Source organism: Balearica regulorum, chromosome 12 (genome assembly GCF_011004875.1).
Source record: "Balearica regulorum gibbericeps isolate bBalReg1 chromosome 12, bBalReg1.pri, whole genome shotgun sequence".
In the NCBI taxonomy this organism is placed as follows: domain Eukaryota; kingdom Metazoa; phylum Chordata; class Aves; order Gruiformes; family Gruidae; genus Balearica; species Balearica regulorum.
In genome coordinates, this window is record NC_046195.1 from 13,648,940 (window position 1) to 13,676,258 (window position 27,319).

The window sequence follows — 27,319 nt, forward strand, 5'->3', positions numbered from 1 at the left end:
CCCCTGCACAGCTGGTGTTGGATGCCATTGCTCAGAAATCTTCATGCCACTTTTGAGCAACGAACGAGTCTCTATTTTGAATATGAATGAGTGAAGTCAACTGCCCCTTAATTTATACACATTGCCAGAGACTGTCCCAGGGTTTGGAATTAAATACTCCAGCACAAATCTCTTTAAACCTCTCCTAAATAAGAAATTATGCTAAAGCTCTTTAGTAAGGAGGTTCTCCCCCCTGTTGAAATAAAAATCAATTATGTTTGCTCTGCTGCGAACAATGTCGCTCCGTAGCCTTGCTTTCTAATTGGGTAATGCCTTAATGACCTGCTGGGAGGCTATGATGCACTGCTTTGGACCCTCTCTGCAGGCTTTTAGACTACCAGTCAGATGTCAATGAAGCTTGACTCAATAGGGGTTCTTTTTCTAAAATTCCATTATTCATCAGGGTTTATGCACTAAAATGATCACAAAATAAAACCTTCACATCAAGCAGAGTTAAATAGAATTATGGATGCTTTACTTCATTGTTAGAGTCTGAGATTGTCACTGGATTAAAATTAGGTTCTTTTTTATTTGTTAAATTTGATGAAAACATTTTCTCAGTTTTGGGGTTTTCTGTTAAGAAGCATTGAAAGAAGCAACTTTAAAGTTGGGGGGTTTTGTGGGTTATTTTGTTGGGTTTTTTTTTATATAAGGAGGTTTATATGTATTTTTTCTATTACTGTTTATTTTAAAACATGAAAGAAATGTTTAAAAAAGTCTTATTCACAGTTAGTGAGGGATAAGTATGAGACCATTTATTTCATTTAATAGCTTTGTTGAATCATTCTGTGGTTTTCTATCAGCAATTGGGATAAATAGGATAAAAATCCTGTATTTGCTTTATGTTTTCTTCCTAATGTCTAATAGAGACCAGTAAAGTGGAATTTTAAAATCTCTTACTATTTGTTTTATGAAGCTAGTGCCTGAAGAGGGGAGCTTCTGGAGGACTTCTCTTCCAGAGCAACAAGGACCATCATTTCCTTTGCATGGAGAATATGCTTTCCATACTGAGAGCCTGAGGATATGTAACTATAAGAAAGGTAAATTTAAGCTGGAAAAGCATCTTTCCTATTTAATACATACATATACACACAGAGATACATGTATTTGATTTGAAAAGTAAAAGGAAATGACAAACGCATGTTTTTATAACAGCCTCAAGAAAAGTTTTATAGCCATTTAAACACAAGTAATTCTGTTATGCAGTAACAAATTAGGAGTTACCAGGGCAACTGCATGTAATAATTTATTCATACCACCTCTGGAACACATACCACCTTCTTAACGTGACTGACTGATGTGTTGTAGTGAAATACATGTATTTCCAAATTAGTAAGGAAGTCAGTCATGTAATTACAATAAAATGGCACCTGTCTCTCAAGTTTATAAAGGTTAACGAAATGTAAAAAATACAATTACAAATAAGTAAAATGTATAAATAAGTAAAAAGTTTATTTGGCTTTACTTTTTCAGGTCCGTATGTTCTGGAAAAATCTCTAATTTTTAAGTTTAACCTTCTGGTTTTAAAATAAGGTTGGAATTAGTATCTCTTAGGATCGGCATCAGTGAGATTAATTTTTCATCAGAATCCTCCCTTTTCAGAACGGTAAGAGATTTTCTGCAGATGCGTCACCTTCATCTCACATACTGAACATTGCATTTTCAGTGATCCAGTTCTTTCTGTCAGAACTTTCATGTCCTTGTCTCCTGATTAATACCATCACCTTTTCTTTTAACAAATTTTAATGCTATGCTTTGTAGAATTGTCTAGCGTATAGGTACACTTTAACATTTGCAAGCTATCATTAGTAATATATGGGATCTTCCCATCTTACTGATTATCTATCACACAGAGGAAAATATAAATTGATGTTTCCTTTCACACATGAAGGAGATTGACACAATTGTTTTCCTAAAACCTTGGAAAGCTGCATTAAAACTGGGATCCCAATCATTCAGACTATGCATCTTAGTGCAGTATTTAGATAATTTTTTCACGTTTATGAAGGTTTCATCAACATCTGTATCTCTTCAATTGCGAACGAGGTCGTGAAAGGTAGTCCTAACTAGAGTTTCCTTATATCTGCTAGCAACTTCTTTAAAAACCCATTTTCTCCTCTGTTCATGATTTAAGCAGTCTGCCCAAATACGCTATGTGTTAAATTGTCTCCAGGAATGAACACCCACCACAGTTACGACTGATTACACAGGTTTCTCAAAACGACATTACCCAGCCTCCAGATCCGGTCTGCCTCTGTGCGCAATTAGAATGATAAGCTTTGAAATCTCAGAAGTTTGCAGTTTCTTAATATGAAAAGTCTGTAATCCTTGAATAATATATTGCACCTTGTCAAGAACAAAGCATATTTAGAATAACTGGAGACTTCATAGTTTAGTATTGATCAATTACTTAAGGTGAGAGCACGAGCCGGAGATCTGGAATGCTACAGGCTCACCAAATGCTGTTTTTAGGAATTCAGAGAGGCTTGTTATGGATACAGCCCTCATGTTTGATCCGTAAATGCTAAAAAGCTGTTCTGTTTTATAACACTGTGCCCCCACCCCTATCGTGCAAGAACCATTCTCTGGACGTCTAATTCTAATCTGTAAAGTAAATAAACTTGAACTTGGAATACTCTCAAGAGCACTTGCTCATGTTTTCATAAACACTTAGGAAAAGACCCAAGTTTCTGGTAGCTAATATTAAAGCCTTAGCTGGAATACTCGTTCCGGCTGTCCCAAAGCAGAGTTTCTCCCAGTATGCGCTTGGAGAATTATGGGACTCTGGAAGGTGACATGACACTCCACAGGAAATTGTAAAGTCTTCTGGCCCTGAAATACAGGACTGCAAAACTCATTAGATTTACTTTATTCATAATCCTTCTGGAGGTATCTTTTCTACTTCCCTCATCTTCCCCTCCACACCCCCCCAAATATGTCTGTGGATCTATTTGGTTGTTGGGCTTAAATAGTTGCATTTTAATGTTTTATAAGGCATGGCAGGAGAAAAGCTTGGTCTGTATTTGAAACAGCACAAACTGACTATAAAAATCAATATACAAATGATATGATTGCCCAGTGTTAAGCTATGGTTTTAATGGTTATGCAAAATTAGTGGGCCAATGGGCCTGTCACTACCAACTTCACCTCACAGTGCAGACCTATCTGCTCCCTAGGGAATGAAAGGCTACCTTTAACTTTGATATATATGGAATTTTATGGAAGGCCACTACCTTGCTAACGGGTGAATTAATGGCATGTTTGACAAACCTGGACTTCAGACTCAGGGCTGGGTCAAATCCTGAGGTAGGGAGATTTTTCCGCCCTTCAGTGCTTCTGAGTGTTGTCTTCTTAAATGCCCCCAAATGTCTTTTTTAATGCTTGAGGATTTATCTTCTGAAACAGTAAGGCTCTGGGGGAGCTTACCCCAGTGTATAAGATTTGTCCAAGCTTGCTCACAATTGAGTTTCTTAAAATAGTACTTAAGTGTTATCTAGGCCTTGTGCTGTTCCCTTTGCAAGGACTTGGGTCACCCTGAAGGATTAGGTGCTTAACTTATCCTGCCTGAAGAGATACATTTATAATTTAGGCAGCTTTTTATCTAACTATGGGGCAGCCCTTGTAAGTTTTCAAAGAAAAAGAATATTAAGTTTTAATGAGAAAATCTGTTAAATTCCAACTTAATTTTAAATATTCTCTCTCTATTTCTTTCTCAGAGTATGGTAAAAAGAAAAATGAGAAAGTAATGGTTCAAATCCAGTCATATGTGTAGAAGAAAAGGACATAATGATAACAGTGGGGTTGATACTGAAGAAGATATCTTTTGCTCACTGAGTCTCCAACAAGAAGCGAGAATTAGCTTATTTTACACTGATGCATCTGTGCATGTACCCGTGCATATACATTCTCTATGAGAGTGAAACTCCTGGTTGAGGTCTGAGAAAGCAAACCAGAAAATTTTGGTTATAATAGATGTTCAGCTGAAATTTTTGTCTGCTAGACGTATCAAAGACAAGAGACGAGAAGTACAGAAATAAAAGAACTGCTGTGGATTTTCTCTTTTACATGGCTTCCGTCCCTTTGTTCCACAGTCCCACTAACTGGAAAAATTACAGTGAAAAATATCTTCAAGTGGCAACTTCTTCTCTTCTGATCAGTTTTTACATGTTGTAGAAACTGAGGTTTAGGAATGAATTTAGTAGCATAAGGTTTTCAGGATTTGCACGATGAGCCATAATCAAACTCCTTGCATGGCTGAACTGTCAAGGATTGTCTTCCCTACAGCCTGACTGCTCCCTATGACCTCTCTGTTCCCCACTGATGTCCAGGGGTTCCTAGTGCACCGCCTGTGAGCATCAGGATTGTGTTTACAGCAAGATCCACCATGGTGTGTCTCATAGCTAGACTGAAAATTTTGGATGTAGCTGAGATGTCTACGACATCTCATCCGTTTGGTCTCAGATTTATGTCAGGATCTTGGCTTATAATTTTGCAGACTTCTGCAAACTTCTCTAATGTCTTAAAAACACAGCATCCTTCTGTGGTAGACTTGACTGTGCTAGTAATGTTTTGGCTTGGAGCTGAATGACAACTTCTTTTCATCTTTACTTTTCTTTGCTTACAGAAACATTGATGTTATTAGAACATGGCTCCAAAGGATTTTGGTAAGTTTTCAATTAGTGGATTTGTAATGAATATTTTACATATGACATCATAGTTTTTTTCTAGGCCAAGACACTACTATGTGAGGTCAGATTAAAAATACTAAGCTGAATTCATAGTTACCATGTTAACTTTTAAAAGAACATTTATAGAAAAATAATAATTTGCCATTAAGATACAGAATTTGGTTTTGCAGCCTCTCTGCTGGTAAAAATCTTGTTGAAATTAATTTGCAGCAAGGTGTTATGCTATGAAAGATTACCTAATATCACCTAAAAGTGACTGGGATGTCTCTGTCTTTCTACTAACACAGGAGATATTAATTCCTGCCCTGATGAAGAAACTGTTGTGAAGAAATGTAAGTTCAATAATTTCACGAGCTTACTGCTGTGTCCTTCCTGTTTTCTTTCAATTCATCTTGCAAATTGCTCTCTTTTATTGCTTTTAATTTCAGGAACTGTTTGTGATTTGATAGTATTTTCTGATGTTCACCATGAGATGTCCTATGCTGTGGCTACATTAGCAAATAAATCAGCACAATAGGGGCAGACTGGTCGACTAAAGCAGCTGGTACTGAGGCTTCTACATCCATGCTACATGTTCTTTGGAGATTTTTCTTCAGAATAAATTCAGTCTGGTCTCCTGGACTAAATTTCCACATCACAAACATGGTATGAAGCTGTCTAAAGGAGCAGCTGTTGGTTCAAACCCTTATGTCCCTGTAAGTTGGTTAACACCTGAAGACAGTTCAGGGCTCCTGAAAGCAATCAAACAGAATTGCCCTGTCAACCCCACCAGCACACCAGTTTGTTTTTTTTGTTTTTTTTTTTTTAATTCTGCCAAAAAGCCAGAAACATTTCTGTTTCAGATCAATCTTTTCCTCTTCCCCCCCCCCCTAAACCACAAAATATGAAAATCTATTTATTCACTTGCTGTTTCTTATATGATTAATTAGCTTCAGATGTTGGATCTTAAATTCTGATCTTCTCCAGGGTAAGGCTGTGTGAAAATCTTCTGTCAAGCAGTTTTGGTAAATCAGAGCATTACATAAATAAAAGGAATAGAGCTCAGAGCATAGCTGCTTCACTGTTCTCATTATCAGCCAGAAACAGCTATATTTTAAAAAGATTCTTGTCCTCTGCTTTTGGTTCCAGCCTGAACCAAGAATTTCAGACACTTGACAAAACATGGAGAGAAGTGCAAGTACAGACTGTACTATAGCCCTTGCTGCATCTGAACCAGTTACTGCCGATGAGAATCTGATATGATGAGGCCTTGTGGTCATGCATGAGCAGACCTCAAGGGGACAAAGGGAAGCCAGGTCTCTGCTGAAAGACCCTCTGGAGTAGATTCAGCTGCGGCAATGTGAAGCACCACTAGCCTTGGCTATATGCTTTGTGCTGTCCCTTCCTGCCCTTTGTAGGGACTCCTTGCCCTTGCAATGAAGCAGGAAAGACATATGCCTGTTGTCTCTGCGGTTCAGCCTGATCTCCAAGTGCAACCCACTTTCTTTGGCAGTTTAAACTAAAATGTCAGTTCTAAGCAGAAACCCATCTTATCCTGTTACAGGGCTCTGGAGCCAGACACAAGGCAGAGCAGGGTTCAGCTGCTGGCTGCCTTCTCAGGAGTCTGTCTGACAGAGCTCTGATATAAGCAGGCTTAATTCAAGCATATGAGTGCATCATTTTGCATCTGCCTTATCTCTTTAAGGTATGTATTTTAGGGAGGTTGTTTGTAATTGTCATGGTTTAACCCCAGCTGGCAACTAAGCACCACACAGCTGCTCACTCCCTTCCACACAGTGGGGGAGAGAATCAGAAGGGTAAAAGTGAGAAATCTCGTGAGTTGAGATAAAGACAGTTTAATAGGTAAAGGAAAAGCTGTGCACCCAAGCAAAGCAAACCAAGGAATTCATTCCCACTTCCCATTGGTAGGCAGGTGTTCAGCCATCCCCAGGAAAGCAGGGCTCCATCACACATAACAGCAACTTCGGAAGACAAACGCCATCACTCCCAACATCCCTCCCCTTCCTTCTTCTTCCCCCAGTTTTATATGCTGAGCATGATGTCATATGGTATGGAATATCCCTTTGGTCAGCTGAGGTCAGCTGTCCCGGCTGTGTCCCCTCCCAATTCCTTGTGCACCTCCAGCCTACTCACTGGTGGGGTGGGGTGAGAAGCAGAAAAGTCCTTGGTTGTGTGTAAGCACTGCTCAGTAATAATGAAAACATTCCTGTATTATCAACTCTGGTTTCAGCACAAATCCAAAACATATCCCCATACTAGCTACTATGAAAAAAATTTAACCAGTAGTCACTGCTATACTGGTAACTTGAAATCCCTGAACTGGAAATCAAGCTAAACCCAAATTCTCCCTGGTCCTTTAATATCCTACTACACTTCCAACAAGCTCCATTGTTAGAGGATATTAAAGTACTTTGCCAGGGGGATGCTTCCTTTCTGAGGTAGTACATGAAGATCTGGGTTTGAGAAGGTTGACTGATTTGTCCAATATCACAGTTCGGTGGCAAAATTTAGTTCCCAACCCCAGGTTCAACCAATAGTTATCGCTACCTCTCTTAGGGATTAGTTGATTTAAGTAAAGTGTCATAAAGCTGCATCATTTGAATGAGCTAATAATTCACAACTACCCTGGAGTAGCTGGCAAATCTGCAGCAAACAAACAAGCAAAGAAAAAACTCTTGTCACAATTTTCCGTGTGAATACAGACATGGCAAACTGCACTAAGCCGATGAAAGGGGTAAACAGTCCTACAGCACATCTTTACCACACAATCCCGTTTGACACAATCAGTGCTCCTGGTTTTTGTGGGAGCTGTTCCTGGATTTTGTCTGTCTACGAGGAGACAGAAATGCTCTGCCCTAGGGAGAACAATTGAGGGGAAAAAAGTGTTTCTTAAAATCCTCAGTAAAAGCCTCTCTGCTTTATCTAGAGCTCATTAGAGAGTTTAAAGAAAACCCAATGTCGTGTTTAAATGCTTCTCCCCCCTCAGTTTTATAGATAGTTAAATGGCACACAGGTTGTGGCTGTCTCAGCCATCAAAAGCTAAGAAAGGAGGTTAAAAGACCCCAGGGATCCTTCACATTAATTACTACCACTGTCAGTTGGTGTGAAACCATGTTTGGGCCTTTTAAAAAGGAAGAGAGTGTAATTTGTGCTTTCAGTTTGGGCTGAAACAAACCCTGTGCATACTGATGGTATACACTCACATGTAAAAATGACTAATTTCTTTCCACTGAATTCTTCTAGTTAATCTGGAAAAATTTTATGGGTAACCCCCTCACCCTACCCCAATAATTCCAAGTGAATTTTAGCAACCTGAATTGGCAGAGTCTGTAAAACTAGCTTGAATTAATTGGAAGCCTAATCCACGGAAATTCATTAAAAAATGCATTATTCACTCCAGTGTAGCAGCAGGGAGGAGAAATGAAAGAAGTAGAGAGGAAAAGCAGAAGCAGCACCTAAGGCAAAGGGCTACCATTTGAATTTCATAACTGAGGGTGAAACAAAGACACCTCTTTGTCCAAATAAACTACCTTCTGAAAGGGAAAATCTGAAGAAAATATAGAAGTACGCAGTCTGAGCATCAGGGCTGGTTAGACTCTGCATCTCCCATTGTTTACAGTGGTGCACAAGAACAACCAACGTGAAATGAAGTTTCTATAGCACTGCAGCACAGGCTATGGGATACATTTGCCCCACGGTCTGCCACTCGATTTTCTCTTGTGTTGACAGCCTGCTAAGAAAGACGCACACAAAATAAAAATTGAGGTGCACCACAGCCACAAGAATACTGGTTTGAAATCCCTTCTCATACCAGCATCATGTCCTATGTGATGGTAAACCAAAAAGAGACATTATATGCAAGCTACTAAACACCTGTATATGTACAGAGAAGTGGCAAAGGTTGAAAAGATAGCTAGAAATTACCTGGAGTACGAAGATGATAATTATCTCAACAACTGATGATTAGCTTGCATTACCTAGCAAATGTATCCCAGGAGGCCAGAGAAAGGGAACGGGAGCTGGAAAGAAAACACATGAAAATCTGTTCTTCATTTTTAGTTGAAACGCCACGGACTACAGCATAGTCCTATCCCTTCTAGTTAAGACTAGGTGTTATAATCAGGAGTGACAACTTCAAATTTAGTCCTCTCCTGAGTAGGAAATATCCAGAAAAATGTTTGATGCTGCTCCATTGAATGGCACAGGTCCTGAGCAGGGCACTGCTGCTAAAACTGACACAGCAAAATGGGAGAATGGTTGTCCACAGGTCTAAAGAGCAGAACTGGCTCTCTGGGGCGAGACGAGTGCCAGGGCTGAGTGCAGGAGGGGCATTGGACCATGTTGCTGAGCAGAGAGGAGCAGGATTAGGCCTTTCGGTAGCAGTGAGTTTTTAAATCAGCTCAGTCATCTGAATCCTCATTTTAACACGCCCTGCCCCTGTAGTTTCACTTGGCTGTGTTATGCTTGTCGTAAAGTCTTTGGTACTATTTTGCACGGTATTCATGCTTTTTGAGAAGATACCACTTATCTACCCCAGCAAGGTGCATAGTTTGCCTACCAGAATTTGGCACATAGATACTTGTTTATCACAGGAATTCAGTGTTTCAAAAAAAAAAAAAAAGAGAGCAGATAATGGAAGTCTTCCTTAGAGGTGGGGAACCTGAGAACAGAGTCTTCTGCTTGCAGAAATACAAACTCTCATTTTCATGTTCAGCAGAAGTCCAGAGAAAGTTGAAGCATGCAGCTGGCTTATTATTTTTAATTAGTATTGCATCCCCAATACACTATGACCTGCTTTTGGCTTTGCTATATATGTGTTTTATGATGTTTAATCTCCCAGTGTCTGTTTCCGTCACCTATAAATTGGGCTATATGCAGACGTGCTGCAGGGCTGTACGCAGGCATGGGGAGAAGGAGGAGGAGGCTGTGCTGCCTCACAGCCACTCCCCAGTGCTGCTTGTAATTCACATGTAAAACTGCTCCTCTACTTACATGTGCACACCTCACAGGGGGGACATGGAGGTTAATTAATTGCTGTTTGAGAACTGCCTTAAGATCTTTGGATGAAAGTGCAACTGCATATACAATGATTAAATTAATTTTCAAGGTGGTGTAATCCTGGTACACACAAGGAAGGATAATGGCCACATCTACCTTCTGTGCTGACCTTCACAGGCACACACATGAAGCATTTCTGCATTCCTCATAGGGAGCATATAGGGTGGAGGGCAATTTTGTTGTGACCTGAACTATCTGCCTGTTGCTAGACTCTTTTGGAGGTGCCTGCTTCAGAAAGATGTAACATTTTAAAGACTACAGCTGACTGATGGAAGCCATTGGCCTTGCCTAACACAGGTTATTTGGTGTTTGGTGATGGGATGGGATACAGGTGTGTCCCTGCAGCAATCTTCTGCAAAGAGCTAATGAAGGGCCTAATTGCTTAGACTTGAGTAGCTGACTAGAAGCAGCTGCTGCAACATCATGGCCCTAGTTAAATGGGGGCAGGAGGGAGAGGTATGGGGCTGCCACTGGAGGGAAGATGGAGGAGGCAGGATGTGGTGTGAAGGAGGAAGCACAAAACTCTGCTGCTCACCAGGTATTTGTTATGCTGAAGTTAGAAGAAGTGGAGAGAGGGCTGGGATGGGTTCTTCTCCCTTTTCAGTCTAGGGGAGAGCTAAAGAGGCAAAGGATGGATAAAATCTATGGTGGGGTATGGCATGTGGCTCTCTGGTTTTTGGTACAGGGGACTGATCCTTTTTGCTTTGGGAAGGGTAAGTCCTTCAGAAGGATGGAAAAGTTTGTGGGTTTTGTGCCCAAAATATGATGTGAAGAGATTGCCTGTAGGTACTCTTAGGGCCTTTTTTGTAACTTAAAACTCCTTTGCTGTGAAAATTCTGTAAGCTTTTCTGTAATATCTAATATGTTTGATTAGAAAAAAAATTGTATGGGTAATAATCTGAGAAGTTGGCCATGTGTCTGGTCACTCTGGAAAGTATCTTCTGCTCTGGTTTGCAAACCTACATCAGTTGGGAAGCATTTGCAGAGGTCAATCTCCTTTTAATTCTTCTCCCTGATAGTGTACAAATTTTCCTTCTGTAACAATGTTTCTCAGAAACAAAAAAAAATTTCAGAATTCAGGGGCTGAAGAAATTCATATCACTGTAGTCCTTGTTCTCCTTTTCTACCATATTAGAAATCCTTCTGTGTGTGTAGCACTAAGGTTGTTAGGAAGCAGAAGGGAGAGTTTCATCAGCGATCTGGATGGCTGATGGTCAAAAAACCAAGCAATAATGTCTAGTTAATCTGGGTTTGACTGCTACAACCCATGAGTCTCTGACCAGTTTTGTATGTGATAAAAGCCTCAGATGCTCTTCAGGTCCCTAAATCCAATTGTTAAGGCAAGATTGAAGTTTTGGTTTTTACTTAATATGTTTGGGCAAGGAAGGATTGATTAGTTTTCAGGTACCTTTCTGGTGGTATGTTGTGATTGGGATTTAGTAAGGGTTTTCCCAGCAGTAACCTGTTAGTTACTAACAGTGGAGTGCATTGTACTTGTACTCTGATTTTGCAAGGAGCCATATGCTAAATTCTATACTAGTTACTCAGTTTAAACCTATTTAACTGCAGTTTTGTGTAGACTTTATCATTCAAAGGGGAAACAATACCACAATAGGATTTAATGAATTGTGTGCCTACAAATGCAATGTAGCTCACAAAATGCTCAGACAAATGCATAACTGCTTGTCCTGTAAATGCAGCAGTAGAAAGCTGTGCTCCTTTCCTTTTCTCAAGCATGGTTGAGAACATGCAAATTAGCTTTCAGAGTGACAAGGTATAACTATTAGACATTAATAGGAAACAGATGTGCAATTGTGTTGGGTTGCAGTTTTAGAATGCCTGGTTATGATTCAAGGGTTTTGCATTTAGTAACGTTAATTTGAAGGCTATCATTGATGTCTTTGGTGCAGGATCAGACCCTAACTGCTAATTTACAGGTGTGAGCAAGGCATGGTGCTTGGAGCTATGCTACCAACCATCTTGTTGAGGAAGGAACCTAGTCTGCTGTTTATTTTAGTTCTGTTGGACAGTAAGATTAGATCTTGAGATTAAGCTAAATAAATGGTTCATTCATCCTTTATTTATATCCATATTCATAGTTTAAATCATGGTTGTTTTGGCTTGTACTACAGATGTTCTCTGGTTCCTGAAGCAGTGGTGAGATGGATAACCTAAACCAGGAAAAAGAAAACCTGAAACCTCATGCACAGGGCAAATAAAAACATCAGAGATCTGGATATAAGGGAAAAACTTTGTGGGGCAACTGCTAATATAGCTAAACTTTCGGGGCTTTCCCTGTTCCCTGGGGAAAACAGAGTCCTTCCTCTTTGGGCTGGTCTGCAAAACAAACATTTTGTGATTGCTTCTCTTGATAAGAAAAAGTTACAGCAATGACAAAGCACAGCCAATAAAGGAAAAAAATTTCAAAAAAAGAGAGAAGGAAAGGTGAAGTAGAGAGACAGAAAAAGAGTGTACAAGACAAAAGGTGAAAAGAGAGAGAAAGGTGTCAGATTTCGTTTGGCATTCATGTGCTCTGTATATAGAGTTTGAATATATTTTCCAGAAGAGGATTTCCCCTTACATTTGCAATTCAAAGCTTCTAGCAAATTCCACTGTTTCCCTTGGCACTTCTTCAGCTCCTGTGGATTTTCCAGTTCTGCTTTTCAGATGCAGTGCAATTGTCAAACTGGGTTGTTTTTTTTTCTTCCTCGAAGTAACGTGGCTTAAGGTGTATTGTGGCATTCCTTAAGATTTTGGTTCAAAAACTGAAAAGGTGCAGGGATCTTGTTCTCTTCTGGATTTCTGGTTTAATTCATGGTCTTTAGGCCTCCTTGGATATATGACAATGTTGCCTTTTTCCACTTTATTCCCTTGTATGAATAAATGAATATGAAGATTTGGGATTCTCTATGGTATTGGTAGATGGTGATATCCAACTATTATGTTCAAGTAAAATACCAGTAATGGGTGGCTGGGACATGGTCATAAAAATAAATATCAAAGGGGAGGATATATTTGGAATGATAAGTAGAGAAATAAGAGACTCGCTACATCACTGCCTTAGGAACAAAAAAACTTCTACCCCTCTATTGTAACCCATTGCATCTCCCCTGTATACTTATCCAAAATGATGTTCTTTGCTAGTCATTTTGAAATCACATCCATAAGAAGATAAGAAATGTGGTCTAACCATAAACAGTACATATGCTAGTTCACTTTATTTTTACCTCTCCTAGTGTATAAAATCAATGATTTTTAACCGAGCCTTGCTTTACATGATGGTGTTAAGCTGAAAACATTTCATATTTGTCAAAGCAGGACTGCAAAATAAAACTGTGATCACTAAAGCCTGAATATCTGGAGAGAACCTTTATGGTGGAGGGCGGAGAAGTAACTAACATGTGGCTCTTGAATAGCCCACATGCAGTGAAGATGTGTTAAGAAAGTGAAAATTGTTTCAACTTGTTCTGAACTGAAGTAGGATCCTGCTAATGGATCTATTACTGACATGAAGATATGCAATAACGGTTTTTCCTAATCGCTGCTGTGACGGGCTGGTGAAAGTATTTGGGATAAGCTGCAGTAATAGCTAATTGTATGTAGAGGCCCAGCAGCTTGACCAGGCAAAGGGTTTCAAAGGCCTGCATGGGAGAATTCACTTCACAAGAGGCCCCTTTCAGATACTCTCCAGGTTTGGAGCTCCTTTCCTTTTAGTACACATTCTGGGAAAGCACTTTTATAATCCTCCTTTAGAGTTATTGCAAGCAAATGCAGTGATGGTTCAATGAAAAAGCATGAAAACAGTAATGGAATTTCTTTTCTTTCTTTTTTTTCTTTCTTTCCTAATAGGCCCTTTAGAAAGTCAGACCATATGTGTAGAAGCTGCATTAACTAGAGGCCAGGTTTGGAAAGAACTGTGGTAAATTACCAAAATGAATTTAAAAGTAAACCTAGAAAGCACACATTCCAGGTCTAAATTGGTACTTAAAAAAATAAATCAGACCTATAATTATTTGGTATCTTATGACAGTTCAAATAACATTTGGTGTTAATTTTTATAAGACTGAAACTTATTAGGCAGAAAGAGTATTGTTAGGAAAAGTTTAGAATGCTGCATATTTCACTTTGAAATAGCTCTCTTAGAAACATAATTTTATGTTCTCTCAATCTTAATATGTTTATTGCAGAAAATGATTTTTTTGGTAGACTATGTAAATGTTCTGGATCACTTACATATGAAATACATAAAAGCATTAGACTAGTTTACGTAGTTGAAACTTAGAGAAAGCTAAGACTGGGGGGGAGTGGGAGAAGGCATTTTTTTATCTCTCAATGCACAAGGATTTTTTTTAAGTATTTTTGGTCTACAAGTGTTTCTCTGTTTATACTTGTTCCTAACCTGTTACAGGTATGTGCATTGTAGGGCTGTGTGTGTTTATTTTTCTCTTGTTCCTTGTGCAAGCGTAAGTAGAAAGGATGAGTGACTACAGAAATAATGGGCAAATCTTAGCAAGAGTTTTATGCCCAATACAAATAAAGGCCTCTGTTCAGATATGAATTTTGTGTGGATTACATGACTCTTCTGTTCAAAGGTCTCTGAAAACTGTAATTTTCACCCATTCATAATAAGAATCTATTAGCTGGTTGCTCTGTGGAAGGGAGAAGAGAAGAGCTGTTAATTCCCTATTTAATTCAAATAAATGATGATATCAGAATGGTTGGGGTAAACAGTGTGTTTTGGAACAAATGTGCGTTGCATATATAGTGTGATTGTGTCCTTTGGAGAGAACATATTTATTGTTTCCCTCCCCAGGCTGCTGTTAGTTACAGCATGGTCTATCTGGTTGAAGTAACACCTCTTCTTTACTTTCCATTAACTGCTTTTTCAAATTTGCATGTGATCCTTTAAACTATTCTGACGGAAAACCTGCACAGCACAATTTGCAGAACTGAAGTGTATCTTTAATTCAAAATCTTTGGAGCACTTTAAATTTCTCTGCAGCTTGTTTATTTTTTAATTCAGTACTGAATTAAATATTCTTATTACAGAAACATCTTGGAAATCACCAAACAGACCATGTTAGTGGAAAGTAATATGAGAAGTATAAAGTGCAGAAGAATTTTGCACATCATACAATTCTCCTTATCTATTATAAAATGGTACATTGGTCTTGCCTTTTAGGTTATAAACTCCTTAAATTTTTCTTTTTTTTTAACCTGATTCCTACTGTTATGATTTTTAGATGGCTATAAAAAGGCAATGTTGTCTGTTACATTTTAACCATCTCAGTAGATCAATGTGGAACCACTTTCTCCTGTTATGGGTGCATTGCCTTTGGGATTAAAATTTTCTAAAGGTTCCTGCAAAAATGATTGAAAATAAAATAAAAAAAAATGTTGCTGCACATAATGATTTGGAAAAAAATTTCAATTGATAAGCATGTTTAATATGTTTAAGAAATAACTGCCCTTTTCTAGCTAACTTTAGGCAGAGGGAGAAGAGAATGGAAAAGAACAGCTGAGAGAACGTGAGCTGCTTTTTCTTCTGGGGCATGTGTTTAAAATCCCTAGTCTCTAGTGCAAATGGCTGGTCAGGGAAAACAGGGCAGACTTGCTACCTTTCTACACTGGTCAGATTAGAAATAGCTGCTCTCTGATAAATGAAACCTGCCAATGGAAAAAGCCCAGAACCACATGGAGTGGAAGAAAAGCTTGTGCTGGTAGCTCCCATGGCTGAAACATACTGTGTCACTGTTTCATTCCATGTAAAACAGCAGCCTTGTAGGAATAAAGGATTCTTCTTTAGCATCCTTATCTCAGAATACATCTGACTCCTCTATCTTAAATTACTGGAAAATGACAGCCTTTCAGTAGATAAATTAATTTTAGGCATGTACTTTAATCATAATAAAAGGCAATGCTTATTTAGAAATGTATTTTTCTGTATCTTGCTATTTTACCGGACACACTAATGGAGCACAGCTCTGTGGTTCCTTGTGGCATCATGCAAATTAGCTAGAAATTCTGCTGTGAATTAACATAATTTGGCTACAGATGGAACTGCAGGTGAGTCATCATCGTTATGGTTTAAACCTATTAATGTTTACAACTGTTGTTTTAAATCAGATTTGTTTTTAAATAGGATGATTGTGAGAATCCTTTTGTGTTGTGAAGATGAAAGAAAATGAGCAAAAGGCTGGTTAGCTATGGCATAACTTAACAAAGTAATAATAAAGTGCAATATAGAACCCCTGCTCTAAGGTTTTGGTTAGCTTGTGGAAAAAAGATTGTTCCTATTGTGACCTTTTGTAGAATTATTATTGTAAATGGCTTTGATTAAATTGCTTACTTGAAGTGGAATCTCATAAACTTGTAGTGTGAATGTCTCTGCTTTCTCAATTACTTCCAGTTTATCTTAGGCAGGACACCTATTACTGAGCTCCCAATTTAAACTATTTAGTCTGAATCTCTATTCTTTTACTCCCTCCTAAATGTGACTGGATTCAATTGTATCAGAATTTTTTTCCTTCAAGAAAAGTCTGATTATAAATGTGGGATAAAAAGCATGCTGAAAGGCCTGGGCAGGTGTTGGAAAGCTGGGATGCTGCAGCACCATGTGTTTTGCTACTGGTGAGATAATGTCATGTTTGGCAAACAGCTGAACATAGTGAGGTTTAGCCTTGGCATAGATATTGGATGATGAAATTGTCTAATGCCCCACCATTCTGGGCGTTAAGATGTACATTAGCTTCTGCACTTGAAATTTCTCTGCAGCCTTGTGGATTCTACAGAGTCTCACCACTACACTGGACTTGCTTGTATTTTAGAAGAAACAGATAAATGACTGTTTAAAAAATACACAAAAAAAATCCCCCAGGCTACAGGTGCCAAACAGATTTGTCATTTTGAAGGGAAGGATTAATGGAGGGTAACTGCTTATGTATGAAATGTATTTTTGTAGAGTTCCAATTAAGTGGCGGAATTATGTTTGGGGTTTTTTTGGCTTGCTGGGGAAAGCTTTGCTATATACTGGACACTAAATTTATTTTCCTTTTTTTCAACTACAAATTTCTATCTTCCTCTGAAGTGGAATATTGACAAAGCACGAGAGGGTTACTCACAGATCAACTGTATCTTGGCAAGCTGTCCATGCTTTCTGTAAGCTTTGATATGGGAGCAATTAGTGCCATGTCTGAGAAGCTAATGCCAACTTAATATCCCTTCTGGTTTTGACCCCAATCCTCAAGAGAACATGAAAGGTACCTGTTGCAACTACTGTGTAATGCAGGAACGTACACATTTATAACAAAGTTCTGAGCATCAATTGGCAAGCAAACAACTTGTGGTCTTTTCTGATTGATGCCTATAAAGAGTTTTTTAAAGAAAGAACTGAGGCTCCCGAGAGGCCTGGCTGATGAAGAGCTTTGTTATTTGTGTAACAGCAATAAATACAGAATTGTCTCAAATTAGACACTTAGATAGTGCTGGCATTCGATACTTTAGGACACTTTGAGGTCAGGCTTCAAAGGTGATGTATTTGGCAAGTAAACTGCTGTTCAATATTAAAATGTCAGAAATGTAATATTGGAGCAATGGGATAGAGTATCCTATATTTGATGGCATAAGCTACTACATATAGGTTACACATGAATGCATTCATTTGATTATTTTAGGGAGCAAAGTCAAATTTGACAGTTCTGGAGTCTTTTTCATTATGAAATCTCTAACATCTGCCATTCAACTTGTTTCTGCCTGGCCAAGAAATCACTAGGAATTTTGCTTTGTTAGAGCGTTTGCATCACCACGGAGGGATGACTGCTGAACTTGCAAGCTGCTTGTTTCTGCTGTGCAAGCATTCAATATTTCACATGATAACTTTAATAAATTTCTTGCTTCTGTTTAGAGAGATGAGTCTAATAAAGAAACAGATATTTAAAAGTTATTTTTAGTTAACATTTAACATGAACAAGGCAAGTTTCAGGCAGGTTAGTGGGAGGTGAGAAGTTTGCAATGTCCTGAGGCATCCAGTTCCTCTTTCATATGCGATTAAATTGCTGTTTCTAGATGTAAATCTTGCCAAATAGCTGCTGGCTTTTTATATAAATTACAAAAATGTAACAGTGCAGAATAAACTTGATAAGCTGCATGAAAGCAAAGAACAAGTTGCTTATGCTTTTCTCTTGGCTAATTGCTTGTATTCACTGGTTAGCAAGAGCTCTCTCCTGTCTTTAGCTGTTCTGAATTGTCTCGTGCATAGCAGCTAGAGCTTAAACAATATTTTTTTGTAAGAAGATGCAGCAAAACACTTCTTCTATTCTTCATTCTTTTTTTCTTAATATATTCTGATTTTGTTAGAGTTGAGTTACGCAGAGGGAGAAAACCTGAGTGAAGAATGGTCTATGTATAACAATGCAGAGGTTGCACGTTGTTAAAGTGCAAGAGGAAATTTTGTCCTGTTCTCTGATCATGGGGTTCCTCTTCTGCTAGACAGTTTTGCCTGATGTGTGTTCTTTTTTTTAATTTAAGAGAAAGACTTCTAGAATGTTGCTTAAAGTGATGTCTGTTGAAAATTATTGCACTTTGAGGGGATTAATGTCTTCACTTGTGGGACTTTGGAAAAACCGGGTGTACAAGTACGCCACTGTTCTGCGGCAGTCTTGTTGTACAAGTGCTTTTACCCAAGACCACCTCCTTGCCCTCTTTGGAGGGGGTGCAGAAAGGGACAGCGGGGATAGAGCAAAAAGAAAATGTTATTCTCTCTGGTATGGAAGTCTATAATTATCATAATCCCTGTGATGATGATGTGTTTTTAAAGGTAGCTGCTCACCTTTGGGAAACAAAACTAAATACCCAACTTGGCCCTGTTTTGGAGGTGATCTTGGAATGTATGGTAGCTCTGAGGCCAGACACTATGTACTGAAAGCTGTTTATTCATTATGTCCTGTAAACAGAGGTAATTGCCTTGGGTACTGTGATAGTGCCATGTGAAACTGGGTAAATACAAACTAGCCTAATAGGACGTAGGTTAGTATGAATAATTAAAACACAACCAAAATGCATTCATGGCAGCTTTCCAGTTCTTTCATTCTGTTTCTTCACCTCTAGCTTGTTGCATAGTGCTCTGAGGAGTGTGTCCGTGGCAGCCATCTTGTCTTGTAAGCCTTCCCCCTGCTCCTTTGTGGTGAGGAGAAAATGGCTGCCTCGCTTCCTTCCAGTGGCTCCCCAAAATGTAATATTGGGTGAATGCTGCAAATCTGCTCAGGAGATGGTTGTGTAAGCAGACTCTTATAGGTTGTAAGCAATAGCTGTTGTTTTCATACCCTGAGAACCATATACAAATTTTCCCTCTGTTTTCAGGCCTAGTCAGCAGAGAGGTGCCAGGCTGGAGGGCTATGGCAGCACTTGCTGTTCCTACTGAGCAGCTGACTGGGGGCTGTACTTAGCAGCTCCTACTTGCAGGAATTTGCATCAGAATATGGCCCTAAGCATCCCATCTAGATCAAAGTGGGAAGTGCTGCTCCATAGGCAATGGTGAGGCTTCGCTTTGTTCCTCCCTCTCTTATTACATCTTCTTACCTGCAGACTCCTCTCTGGGATGCCTGTGTGAGTCAGTGCCAACCCTCCTTTGAGTTGTTACTGGGAGGAACAATTCTGAAGTCATAACAATTCTTGCTGTCTGCATATAATTTTTTGCTGGCATCGTTGATGTCCTTGTGCTATAGAGTGTTTTTGATTTTGACTAGAGTTCACAGCATTTGGGCCTAAAAAAGAATCTGAAAGTAATTCATGTCTGTGCCGGTCTGATGACTGTGTTTCATCATTCTGTATCCCAGCACAGTTGTCCCAGTGCTATTTCTTATCTATCTCAACCTCTTGCTTGCCCTCTCTGGAAGAGGGCAGCTTTTAAAACTACTTCCCATATGCTTTCACACTTTTCATTCTCATCTTCTTCCTCCATACTGTAATTCTGATTGGAAAAAGTGATTCAACTTCACTGCTGTTACATGTAGATGACATGGTAAGAACTAACAACCTCAGGTCAAGGCCAGGTTGGATGGGGCTTTGGGCAACCTGATCTAGTGGAGGGTCTCCCTGCACATGGTTGCAGCTGGATGACTTTTAATGTCCTTTCCAACCCAAACCATTCTATGACTGGTGTCTTTACAGCTCCAGTACACAAGAATATTGCAGGCAGGAAGGTCACCCTAAAGAGTTGGGCTTGATAGAATAAACTGAAGTCTCAGTGTGAGAGAAAATGTGGAACTTTAAATATGGCCTGAGCGGACAGGTTTCTGCACAGATCTTGAACTTTGTCTTTTCCTGCTGAAACATGTCTGGGAATACTGGAATGTGAGTGTGAACAGATACTTTGACCCATACTATATCTTCTTAACGTGAGCCGCTTTTTAAAGAGTTAAGTAAGTTCAAGGAGGATATTTTATGGATATTTTAATTTCAGAGACAAACACAAACTTAAATTCTTCGCTGCTGTACCTTTTAAAGGAAAAAAAAAACCCAATAAACTTAAGTTCCCGTGTTTTTCCCCCCCCTTTATCCCAAAGAACAAATTCAGGGGAAGACTCTTCAGTTGCTGTTAAATTCTATTACAACCTTGTACAACAAAACACTAAGGCCCTTGTGTTATCTCATTAGAGGCTTAAATGAAAGGAAATTCAGAGTTAAGGTTGTATCTGACAGTCATTGTCTCAGACTTATGTACTTGTAAATGAATGTGCAATACTATGTGTTTAAGGTTCAAATGCTCTGAGCAATTAAATTCTTCAGTTCTTAATAATAGCATATAGCAAATACCATAATAAATATTGGCCCATAGTGTAACACATACCTATGGTGGAAGTACCAATAGCCCTATATTTATCCTCTTGCCAAATTAGTTTCTAATGCAGTAGTAATAATAGGAACTCTGTAACTATTCAACATTCATATTGAAACAATTAATTTGTATTTAAATACAGTTGAATTCTGGTCTTTCTCACTCTTGTGAGTATTCATGTTTTCTGGAGGGTGGGTTTCAATAGCAGTTCTCACTAAAGATATTAAGTCATTTAAAACAGGAGTTCTTCTGGCTCTGCTTTAGGTTGAATGGCCAAGCATAGTGTGCTAAACAACTAACAGAAAGAATGAAAAGATGTTCTTAATTTTAGAGGAAAAAAACCCCTAACTTTCACTCTGGAAAGCATTTGGAAAATGATGCTTCCTTTGTGAAACTGCATCCTGTTGTCTGCGTGTCCATTTGCAGTTCAGCTGAAAAGACTCATAATTCTAATGTTTGGTGACGCTTAACAGCTCACTCTGTGTATTTGCAGTTGAGATGTATGGTATATTATGTCCTGTTATAATTGGTGCTGAGCAGCAGTCTATTTGTCTTGCCCTTACAGCTTCTCCAGGAGGCAGGTGAAACCCTTGCGATTTAACTGGGCAGGTTGCTCTGTGGCTTACAGGGAGGGAGGCTTTGGGGAGGTGCCTCTAGAGGTGAGTAAGTAGGGAGCCTGCAGCAGCAATTCAGCCCAGGAATTGCCGGGTGAGAGGAGTAACTCCCAGGCAAGCTTCCGAGGTGACAGAAAGGAGGATCACCTTCTGAGGACTCAGTTGTGACTGCATAGTGTTTGCTGTGAGACATGCCAATAGGTAGACTGAAGCCAAGGACCAGTCCTGCAAGGATGGGTCAGGAAGACTTGTATTTAACCCTTACATTTTAATTCAGTTCACTCAGTGCACCTTAAAGAGTTGACAAAATCTCAAGGAGCCTGCTGTGCTTTTGGCTGTGTTTGTTTTAACAAAACGGGTATTTTGCTTGGACTAGTCTCACACAGTGATTGTGTGAGGCAATTCTCAATTTAAAAAATTGAGTTTATCCAAAGTCAGCCTTTTTTTTTTTTTCCCCCCTTCATAGCTCAGTTTAGTTCAGTTTCACGAGGTTCCTTGACAGAAAAGGTGGGATTTGCTAGTACTCTGGTTTTCATTGCTGTTGGGCTGGCCTATACTTGGGGAATAATATGCTGATGAAAACTAGAAAGAAAACAGCCATCCCACACAATCACTACATCTCAGACTGATCTTCCTGCAGTTTCCCCATTATCTTCATGCACCCAGTTCTTATCTTAAAAGCAAAAAGATACTGTGAAGGAAGGATGAAAGAAGAACAGGGATACCAGCACTTGGAAGCTAAAATCCGTGCAAGTTTTGAATTTGGCCACACGGTGTGTTAGGGATACTGGGTACTTACCGTTGCCCACTTGTGTGTTTGTATACCTGGGAGTGTTGTCTGGACCCTTACAAAATGTTTGTCTGGGATTCCTTTTTTTTTCCCCCCTCCCTCAGGTGAAATGCCTGTTCCTCTGACAAGTACCTGCAGATATGTATTTTTGTGTACACTGCATGGTGTCTGTGCTTCTATTTCTGACCAAGATCCTTGATGGATTATTACACTTGTATTGTGTGTGAAAGTGCAGATTACTTTGGGTGCAAATGAGATATGATCTGCCTTAATTCAATCCCAAGAACTGATTTAAATAAAAAAAAATGTTGAAATTTGCAGGGTCATAGTCATAAGGAAAAAATGTGTTATTTTTTTTTTAAAAAAAACCACCACCAAACAAAACCCCAATTGTTTTCCCTAAATTGATTGCAAATGTGCAAGTGTAAGTAACATTTGGGTTTCTTTAACAAATTCCCAAGCGATTCAGCAGTTGCCAAGGTTACAGTGCTACTTTTAATAACAACAAAGAAAGCATATAAAACTTCCACGTTTCTCATTGTCTAAGATAATGCTGCTCTGATGCTGTAATAACATTATTAGCATGTACTTTCTTTTGTTCATTGAGAACCATGTCTGGTTCATAAATTGGTTGTACAGTAGTGTCTAACACAGTGGGGTCTGGGCTCATTAGGACTCCTGGATACTACAGTAATATAAAGGAATAATAAAGTATTTTTTAGCTCCCCATCCATTTTTTAGAATGTCCTTTTTGATTTTGCTTCCTGGGGCTGTCATTGTAGTATGTGGTTGCCTTAGATTGGTTAGTTGAATATTACTGTGATCTTTTTAATGCAAAAGCATCAGTATGTTATAAGTAAGTCCTGCAGATAGTCTTCATGACTAAGTTATACTTCATAAAACATTGAAAATACTCTTTTATTATTCATGGGAAGCTGTGTATTACTAAAGAAAACTCAGTTTCTAGTACTGAAATATTGTTGTTCTTGCATCTTTTACAGCTGCCCTTTTCAAGTCTAAACTGATGTCTTCTGTTGTGCTTTTTTTTTCTTTTTTCCCCCTGAAACTTGAGCTTCAATTGAACTTTGGCAGATAGCTCAATATGGTTACTGTGGATATAAACTCCTAGGTTCTGGGTGGATTATTTGCATTCTGAATACTTGACCTCATATTTCATTCTAACCAAGTTTTCCACCTTTCTGTCAAGATTTTGGCACCTCACAAATGAGAGAAACCTGTTTTCCTGCTTATATTTCTGCAGTCAAATTTGTGATTTGAAGATCATTCTTTTGGCCTCTGTAGTTGAGGCAAAATTGAGCCTTAATTAAAAAGGTTGAAATAAACATTCAAGAGTCTTTCACTGGAGATGTGGGCTATGTTATTTTCTTTTAAAAACCCCCTCCTATTGCTTTTTAATATTTTTTGAGGAAACTGCACTAAAATTGCATGAGTTATAGGCAAATCTGTGCCACTGACTGGGATTCCTGTTGCACTGGAGATACTAAAGTTTGTCTCTAAGTGCAGGCTATTTTAAGTTTTTTTTTAAAAAAAAAAAAAAAAAAAAACAACAAAAAAAACCACCCCCAAAAACCAAAACCCACAAACCAACCAAACAACAACCAAAAACCCAACCAAAAAAACCCCCAGCAAAACAACCCCTCATGGGCTGAAGATGAGGTGTGGGAGGAGGAATCACTTCTCAATCTCCAGTCTTTGCCAGTATTGATTCCTTTGGTTGTACCAGTCTCTTGCCAACACTTAATGACCTCGGGGGAGGTTAAAGCAGGATTTAATTCATTGCAGGATTAGAGAATAGTTTCTGATGTACAATCTACACAAATGTTTAGTTCAAAGCAATGATGTATTTTGAATTTACTAGTTTACTATGCATTAGTGTGGATAATGGAGTGCTCCCAGTGCATGTGAATGTGATTCCTTTATTCTAGAAAGAACATGGTTATTTCCAGGAGATCTGCTGCAGCTGCCCACTTAAGGCATCCAACCCTGATGATGGATGCAAGGGTCTGAATTGGTGTCCCACCCTCAGAAACCTCTCCAATGTGTGCTGAGCACTTGTGCACCAGAGGTGTGTCCTTGAGCTCTTGAAGGATTTTTACCACACCCTTTTTCTTCTTAGTTTGCTGTAATCTTCAGTGTGAAATGGCATTGGTTGCATAGTATCAGTGAGGGTTGACTGAGGGTACATGCTGTTTCTATGAAGGTCTTGAACAGATCTTCAGGTAGGAGTGCACCTTGGAACACACAGAGCCCAAGGCTGTCATGTGGGAGGGCCTAGAGGAGGGTATTGCTTTTGATATACATCCTTAGATGTCACAGAAGACTTGGAGGCAAGCATGATGTTTAGGGCTACCTCTTTGGCCTACTCAATGCTTGTTGGCATTTGGAAGCCCTCAGTTGTGTTATGTGCAAAATCATCAGTACCAATTCTGTATTTGCTTTGACTGTGCCACATAGGTTATGGCTATACTGGAATGATAAGATACTACAGGATTAAAACTGAGTTTTACAAATTTGTATTTTTATCTGTCTAGTGGTTTTTATTACATGAAATAACAGGCTACTTTATCTGACTCTGTATGAGGGCATGTTTTATGCATGATGGCATCAAATATTGAATATTTATTTTTAAAAGTTACCTACATTAATACAGAAAAACTTATCCTAGGGCAGAAAGTTTGCTGAAGGCCTTTGACCCAGTGAAGTCCTCCTTTTATTTGGCCTCTATGCAGGAGTCTGTTCCAACTTGATTTTGTCATTTGGATTCTTTTTTGCTTACATTAAGATACTTCGGGGCAGGGATTGTCTTCTCTGGTTTGTTTGTAGAGTGCCTAGGACAATGTGATCCTCCTCCCTGGGAGGGCCACCTAAGCCATGTTGTAAAGCAGATGATAGGTGGCTGCAATTGGGAAGGATAGCTCAGGCTGTTGTGTGCCTTATTTACTTATTTTTAAAGATTAATATTTCCAGACAGGAGATGTAAAGGAAGAACAGAATGGTGGTGACCATTAATAACGATCTGTTATAAGAACAGTCTGGAGCAGATAGTATAACTGCCATAATTTACAGCTTGAAATATAATGGTACTGATTTAAGCTTTGGACAAGATAAAGTGTTTATAAATCTTTTTCACCTCTATTCTGGGAAAACTTGTTTTTAGGATAAGTATCTGGTAGGCTGTATTTAAGAAGTGCAGCGCAGTTGTTTCTTCACTGCAAATTTCATTCCTCATTTAGGATTACAGTAAAGGGTATTTGTGCTTAAACCCAACACACACACAAAACTGACACAAAAAGCCCAATTTTCTCTGAAACATAACAATGTTGCATTCTGCCTCTCTGTCCAGGCTTGCATACACCAAAACTGCAAATTTGCTATTTCCAAAGAAAATTGTTGCCTGTTAGTGGCCAAAGACTGATGTAATAGCAGACTGATGAATTCAAGATGTAATTTTCCACATCTTTACTATTTCACTATGTGGCTGGCATTCATCCTGTTGTTATCTGATTTTGCCTCAGTGCAAATATCAATAATGCTCCTAATATGAGAGTGTCACTCCAGTCTTCCATTCTGTTTTCTATTTCACTGCCATTATCTGTTGGGTAAGAGTTTTAACAGAAGAAAGTCTGTAGCTTGGTGCTGGCCTGTAGGAAAAGGGAAAACATGTTTTGGTGTTGTGTTTTTCTTTGATATTTGTTGGTAAGGAAACAGAAGTATTTGAAAGCATTTTGAATTGTTTGATTCTGATTTGTCAATGCACCCAATTCCTGTGCTCAGCACTCACCTTCTGGACAACTGCCTTGTTCTTTTCAGTTCTTTGCTGAACACATCTGGGAGTTGTCCTGCTTAGGAGGTGTTGCCAGGTATTTTATCTCCTAATGTTTATACCCCTGATCAGCACCCTGTCTGGCATGGGCAGACACCGAACATCTCATTTTGAAATGCGATGTCTGGACCCAATCAAGAGATGCTGGAAAGAAATCTTGAAAAAATACTTTGGAGAAAATGAGGCTTGAAGGCTAGCAGGAGAAGTTTAAATCGGTGTCAAATGGTTCTGAGTTTTACTTGGATTGATGGGCTTCTGCTGATTCATTAGTGGATTTGCCAGTAGGGCTGCTGCTACATTAAAACACAGGCCTGCCTAGCCTTGGATGGAAAAGCAGGAAATAGCCTAAATCCAGTTAAGGACTGAGTTATTACAAGCTTCTGTCCTGGCCTAATTGGGAGCAGCACTGGACTTAAGAATATACAGGCTAAGGGAGTGTCAGAGCTTTTCCTGCGGAACTTCACGCACAGCAGGAAAAAATTGTGCCAATTACTATTCTTTCAAATTATAATAGCTGGCTGTAAAGAGAGCTGTGAATGAGGCACTGATACTACTTAGATGTTTTATTAGAGACGATGTAGTAACATACTTGAATTTAGAGAAGCTTAGGTGATGTTTTGATCAAGTTTCAATCAAAGGTGATGCTGCCTAGGCCCAGAGCTGGCAAATACTGTCCCTTTTTTCCAATTGCAAATGAAACTTGACTACTACTATCATAGCTGCTATTCACTGCTTTAGTCACAAGCACGTTTTACTTATTTTCACCATGAAATGTTTGTTAACTATGGTCTTCCACTGTCCACTCTGTGGTGGATGCCTTGTCACTTGGCTCACACAGTGTAAGAATTATTTCTGGATGGATGGCAGAGGCTTTTTTCTTCTTTACTGCTTGATTATTTTTAAATGACCCATTACAAATAGATCATGCAAAGCATTTCAAGATATCTTTAACTAAATGCTGAGTCTTGTAGAATACTGATATCTGTAGAACTGTTATTGTTTGGAAATACTTCAAGTATCCTGTCACCACCTTACGGATGAGCAACGAAGAGCAGCAGAGCCAGTGCTTATATTGTTGCAAACATTTGCTAACAATTGATTCTAAAGTTTGATCATGTCCATCAAACAAAACTTTAATAAATGAGTTTAAAGTAGCAGTTTTTAATAAAAATAAAAAAGTTAAAGCAGCTGTAAACCAACCTAAGATGTCCTGTGCTGAAGCATTTAAAGTTTCATTGTGAATGTTTGAAAGGATTAATTTTTGAAGGCAGAAACCACTTTTACCTAAAAAAAGAAAAAATCATTAGAAGGAAGGATGGGCTGGTGAAAGAGTTTAGATCCATGCAGAGAGCAGGAAGCTGTTGTGATTCAGTAGTTTTTCATGGTGTTAGAATATGGAAAGGTGCTGCTGCTGAGAGGTTGCTTAGTGTGTGTAGACACCAAACAACTTAA

The 27,319-nt window shown here is 38.9% G+C and overlaps 1 long non-coding RNA gene across 4 annotated transcripts in view; it reads left to right on the forward strand.

The window, feature by feature from the left end:
• The window catches only part of LOC142603440 (uncharacterized), a 243,949-nt gene that overhangs the window by 39,619 nt on the left and 177,011 nt on the right, over window positions 1–27,319 (forward strand). For 3 of the 4 annotated variants that reach the window (XR_012837372.1, XR_012837369.1, XR_012837370.1), the window contains exons 2-5: window positions 956–1,079; window positions 1,513–1,645; window positions 4,664–4,703; window positions 5,015–5,059. This is a non-coding gene — a long non-coding RNA (uncharacterized LOC142603440). The remainder of the gene's footprint in view (window positions 1–955; window positions 1,080–1,512; window positions 1,646–4,663; window positions 4,704–5,014; window positions 5,060–27,319) is intronic. The other variant, XR_012837371.1, reaches the window with a different exon arrangement.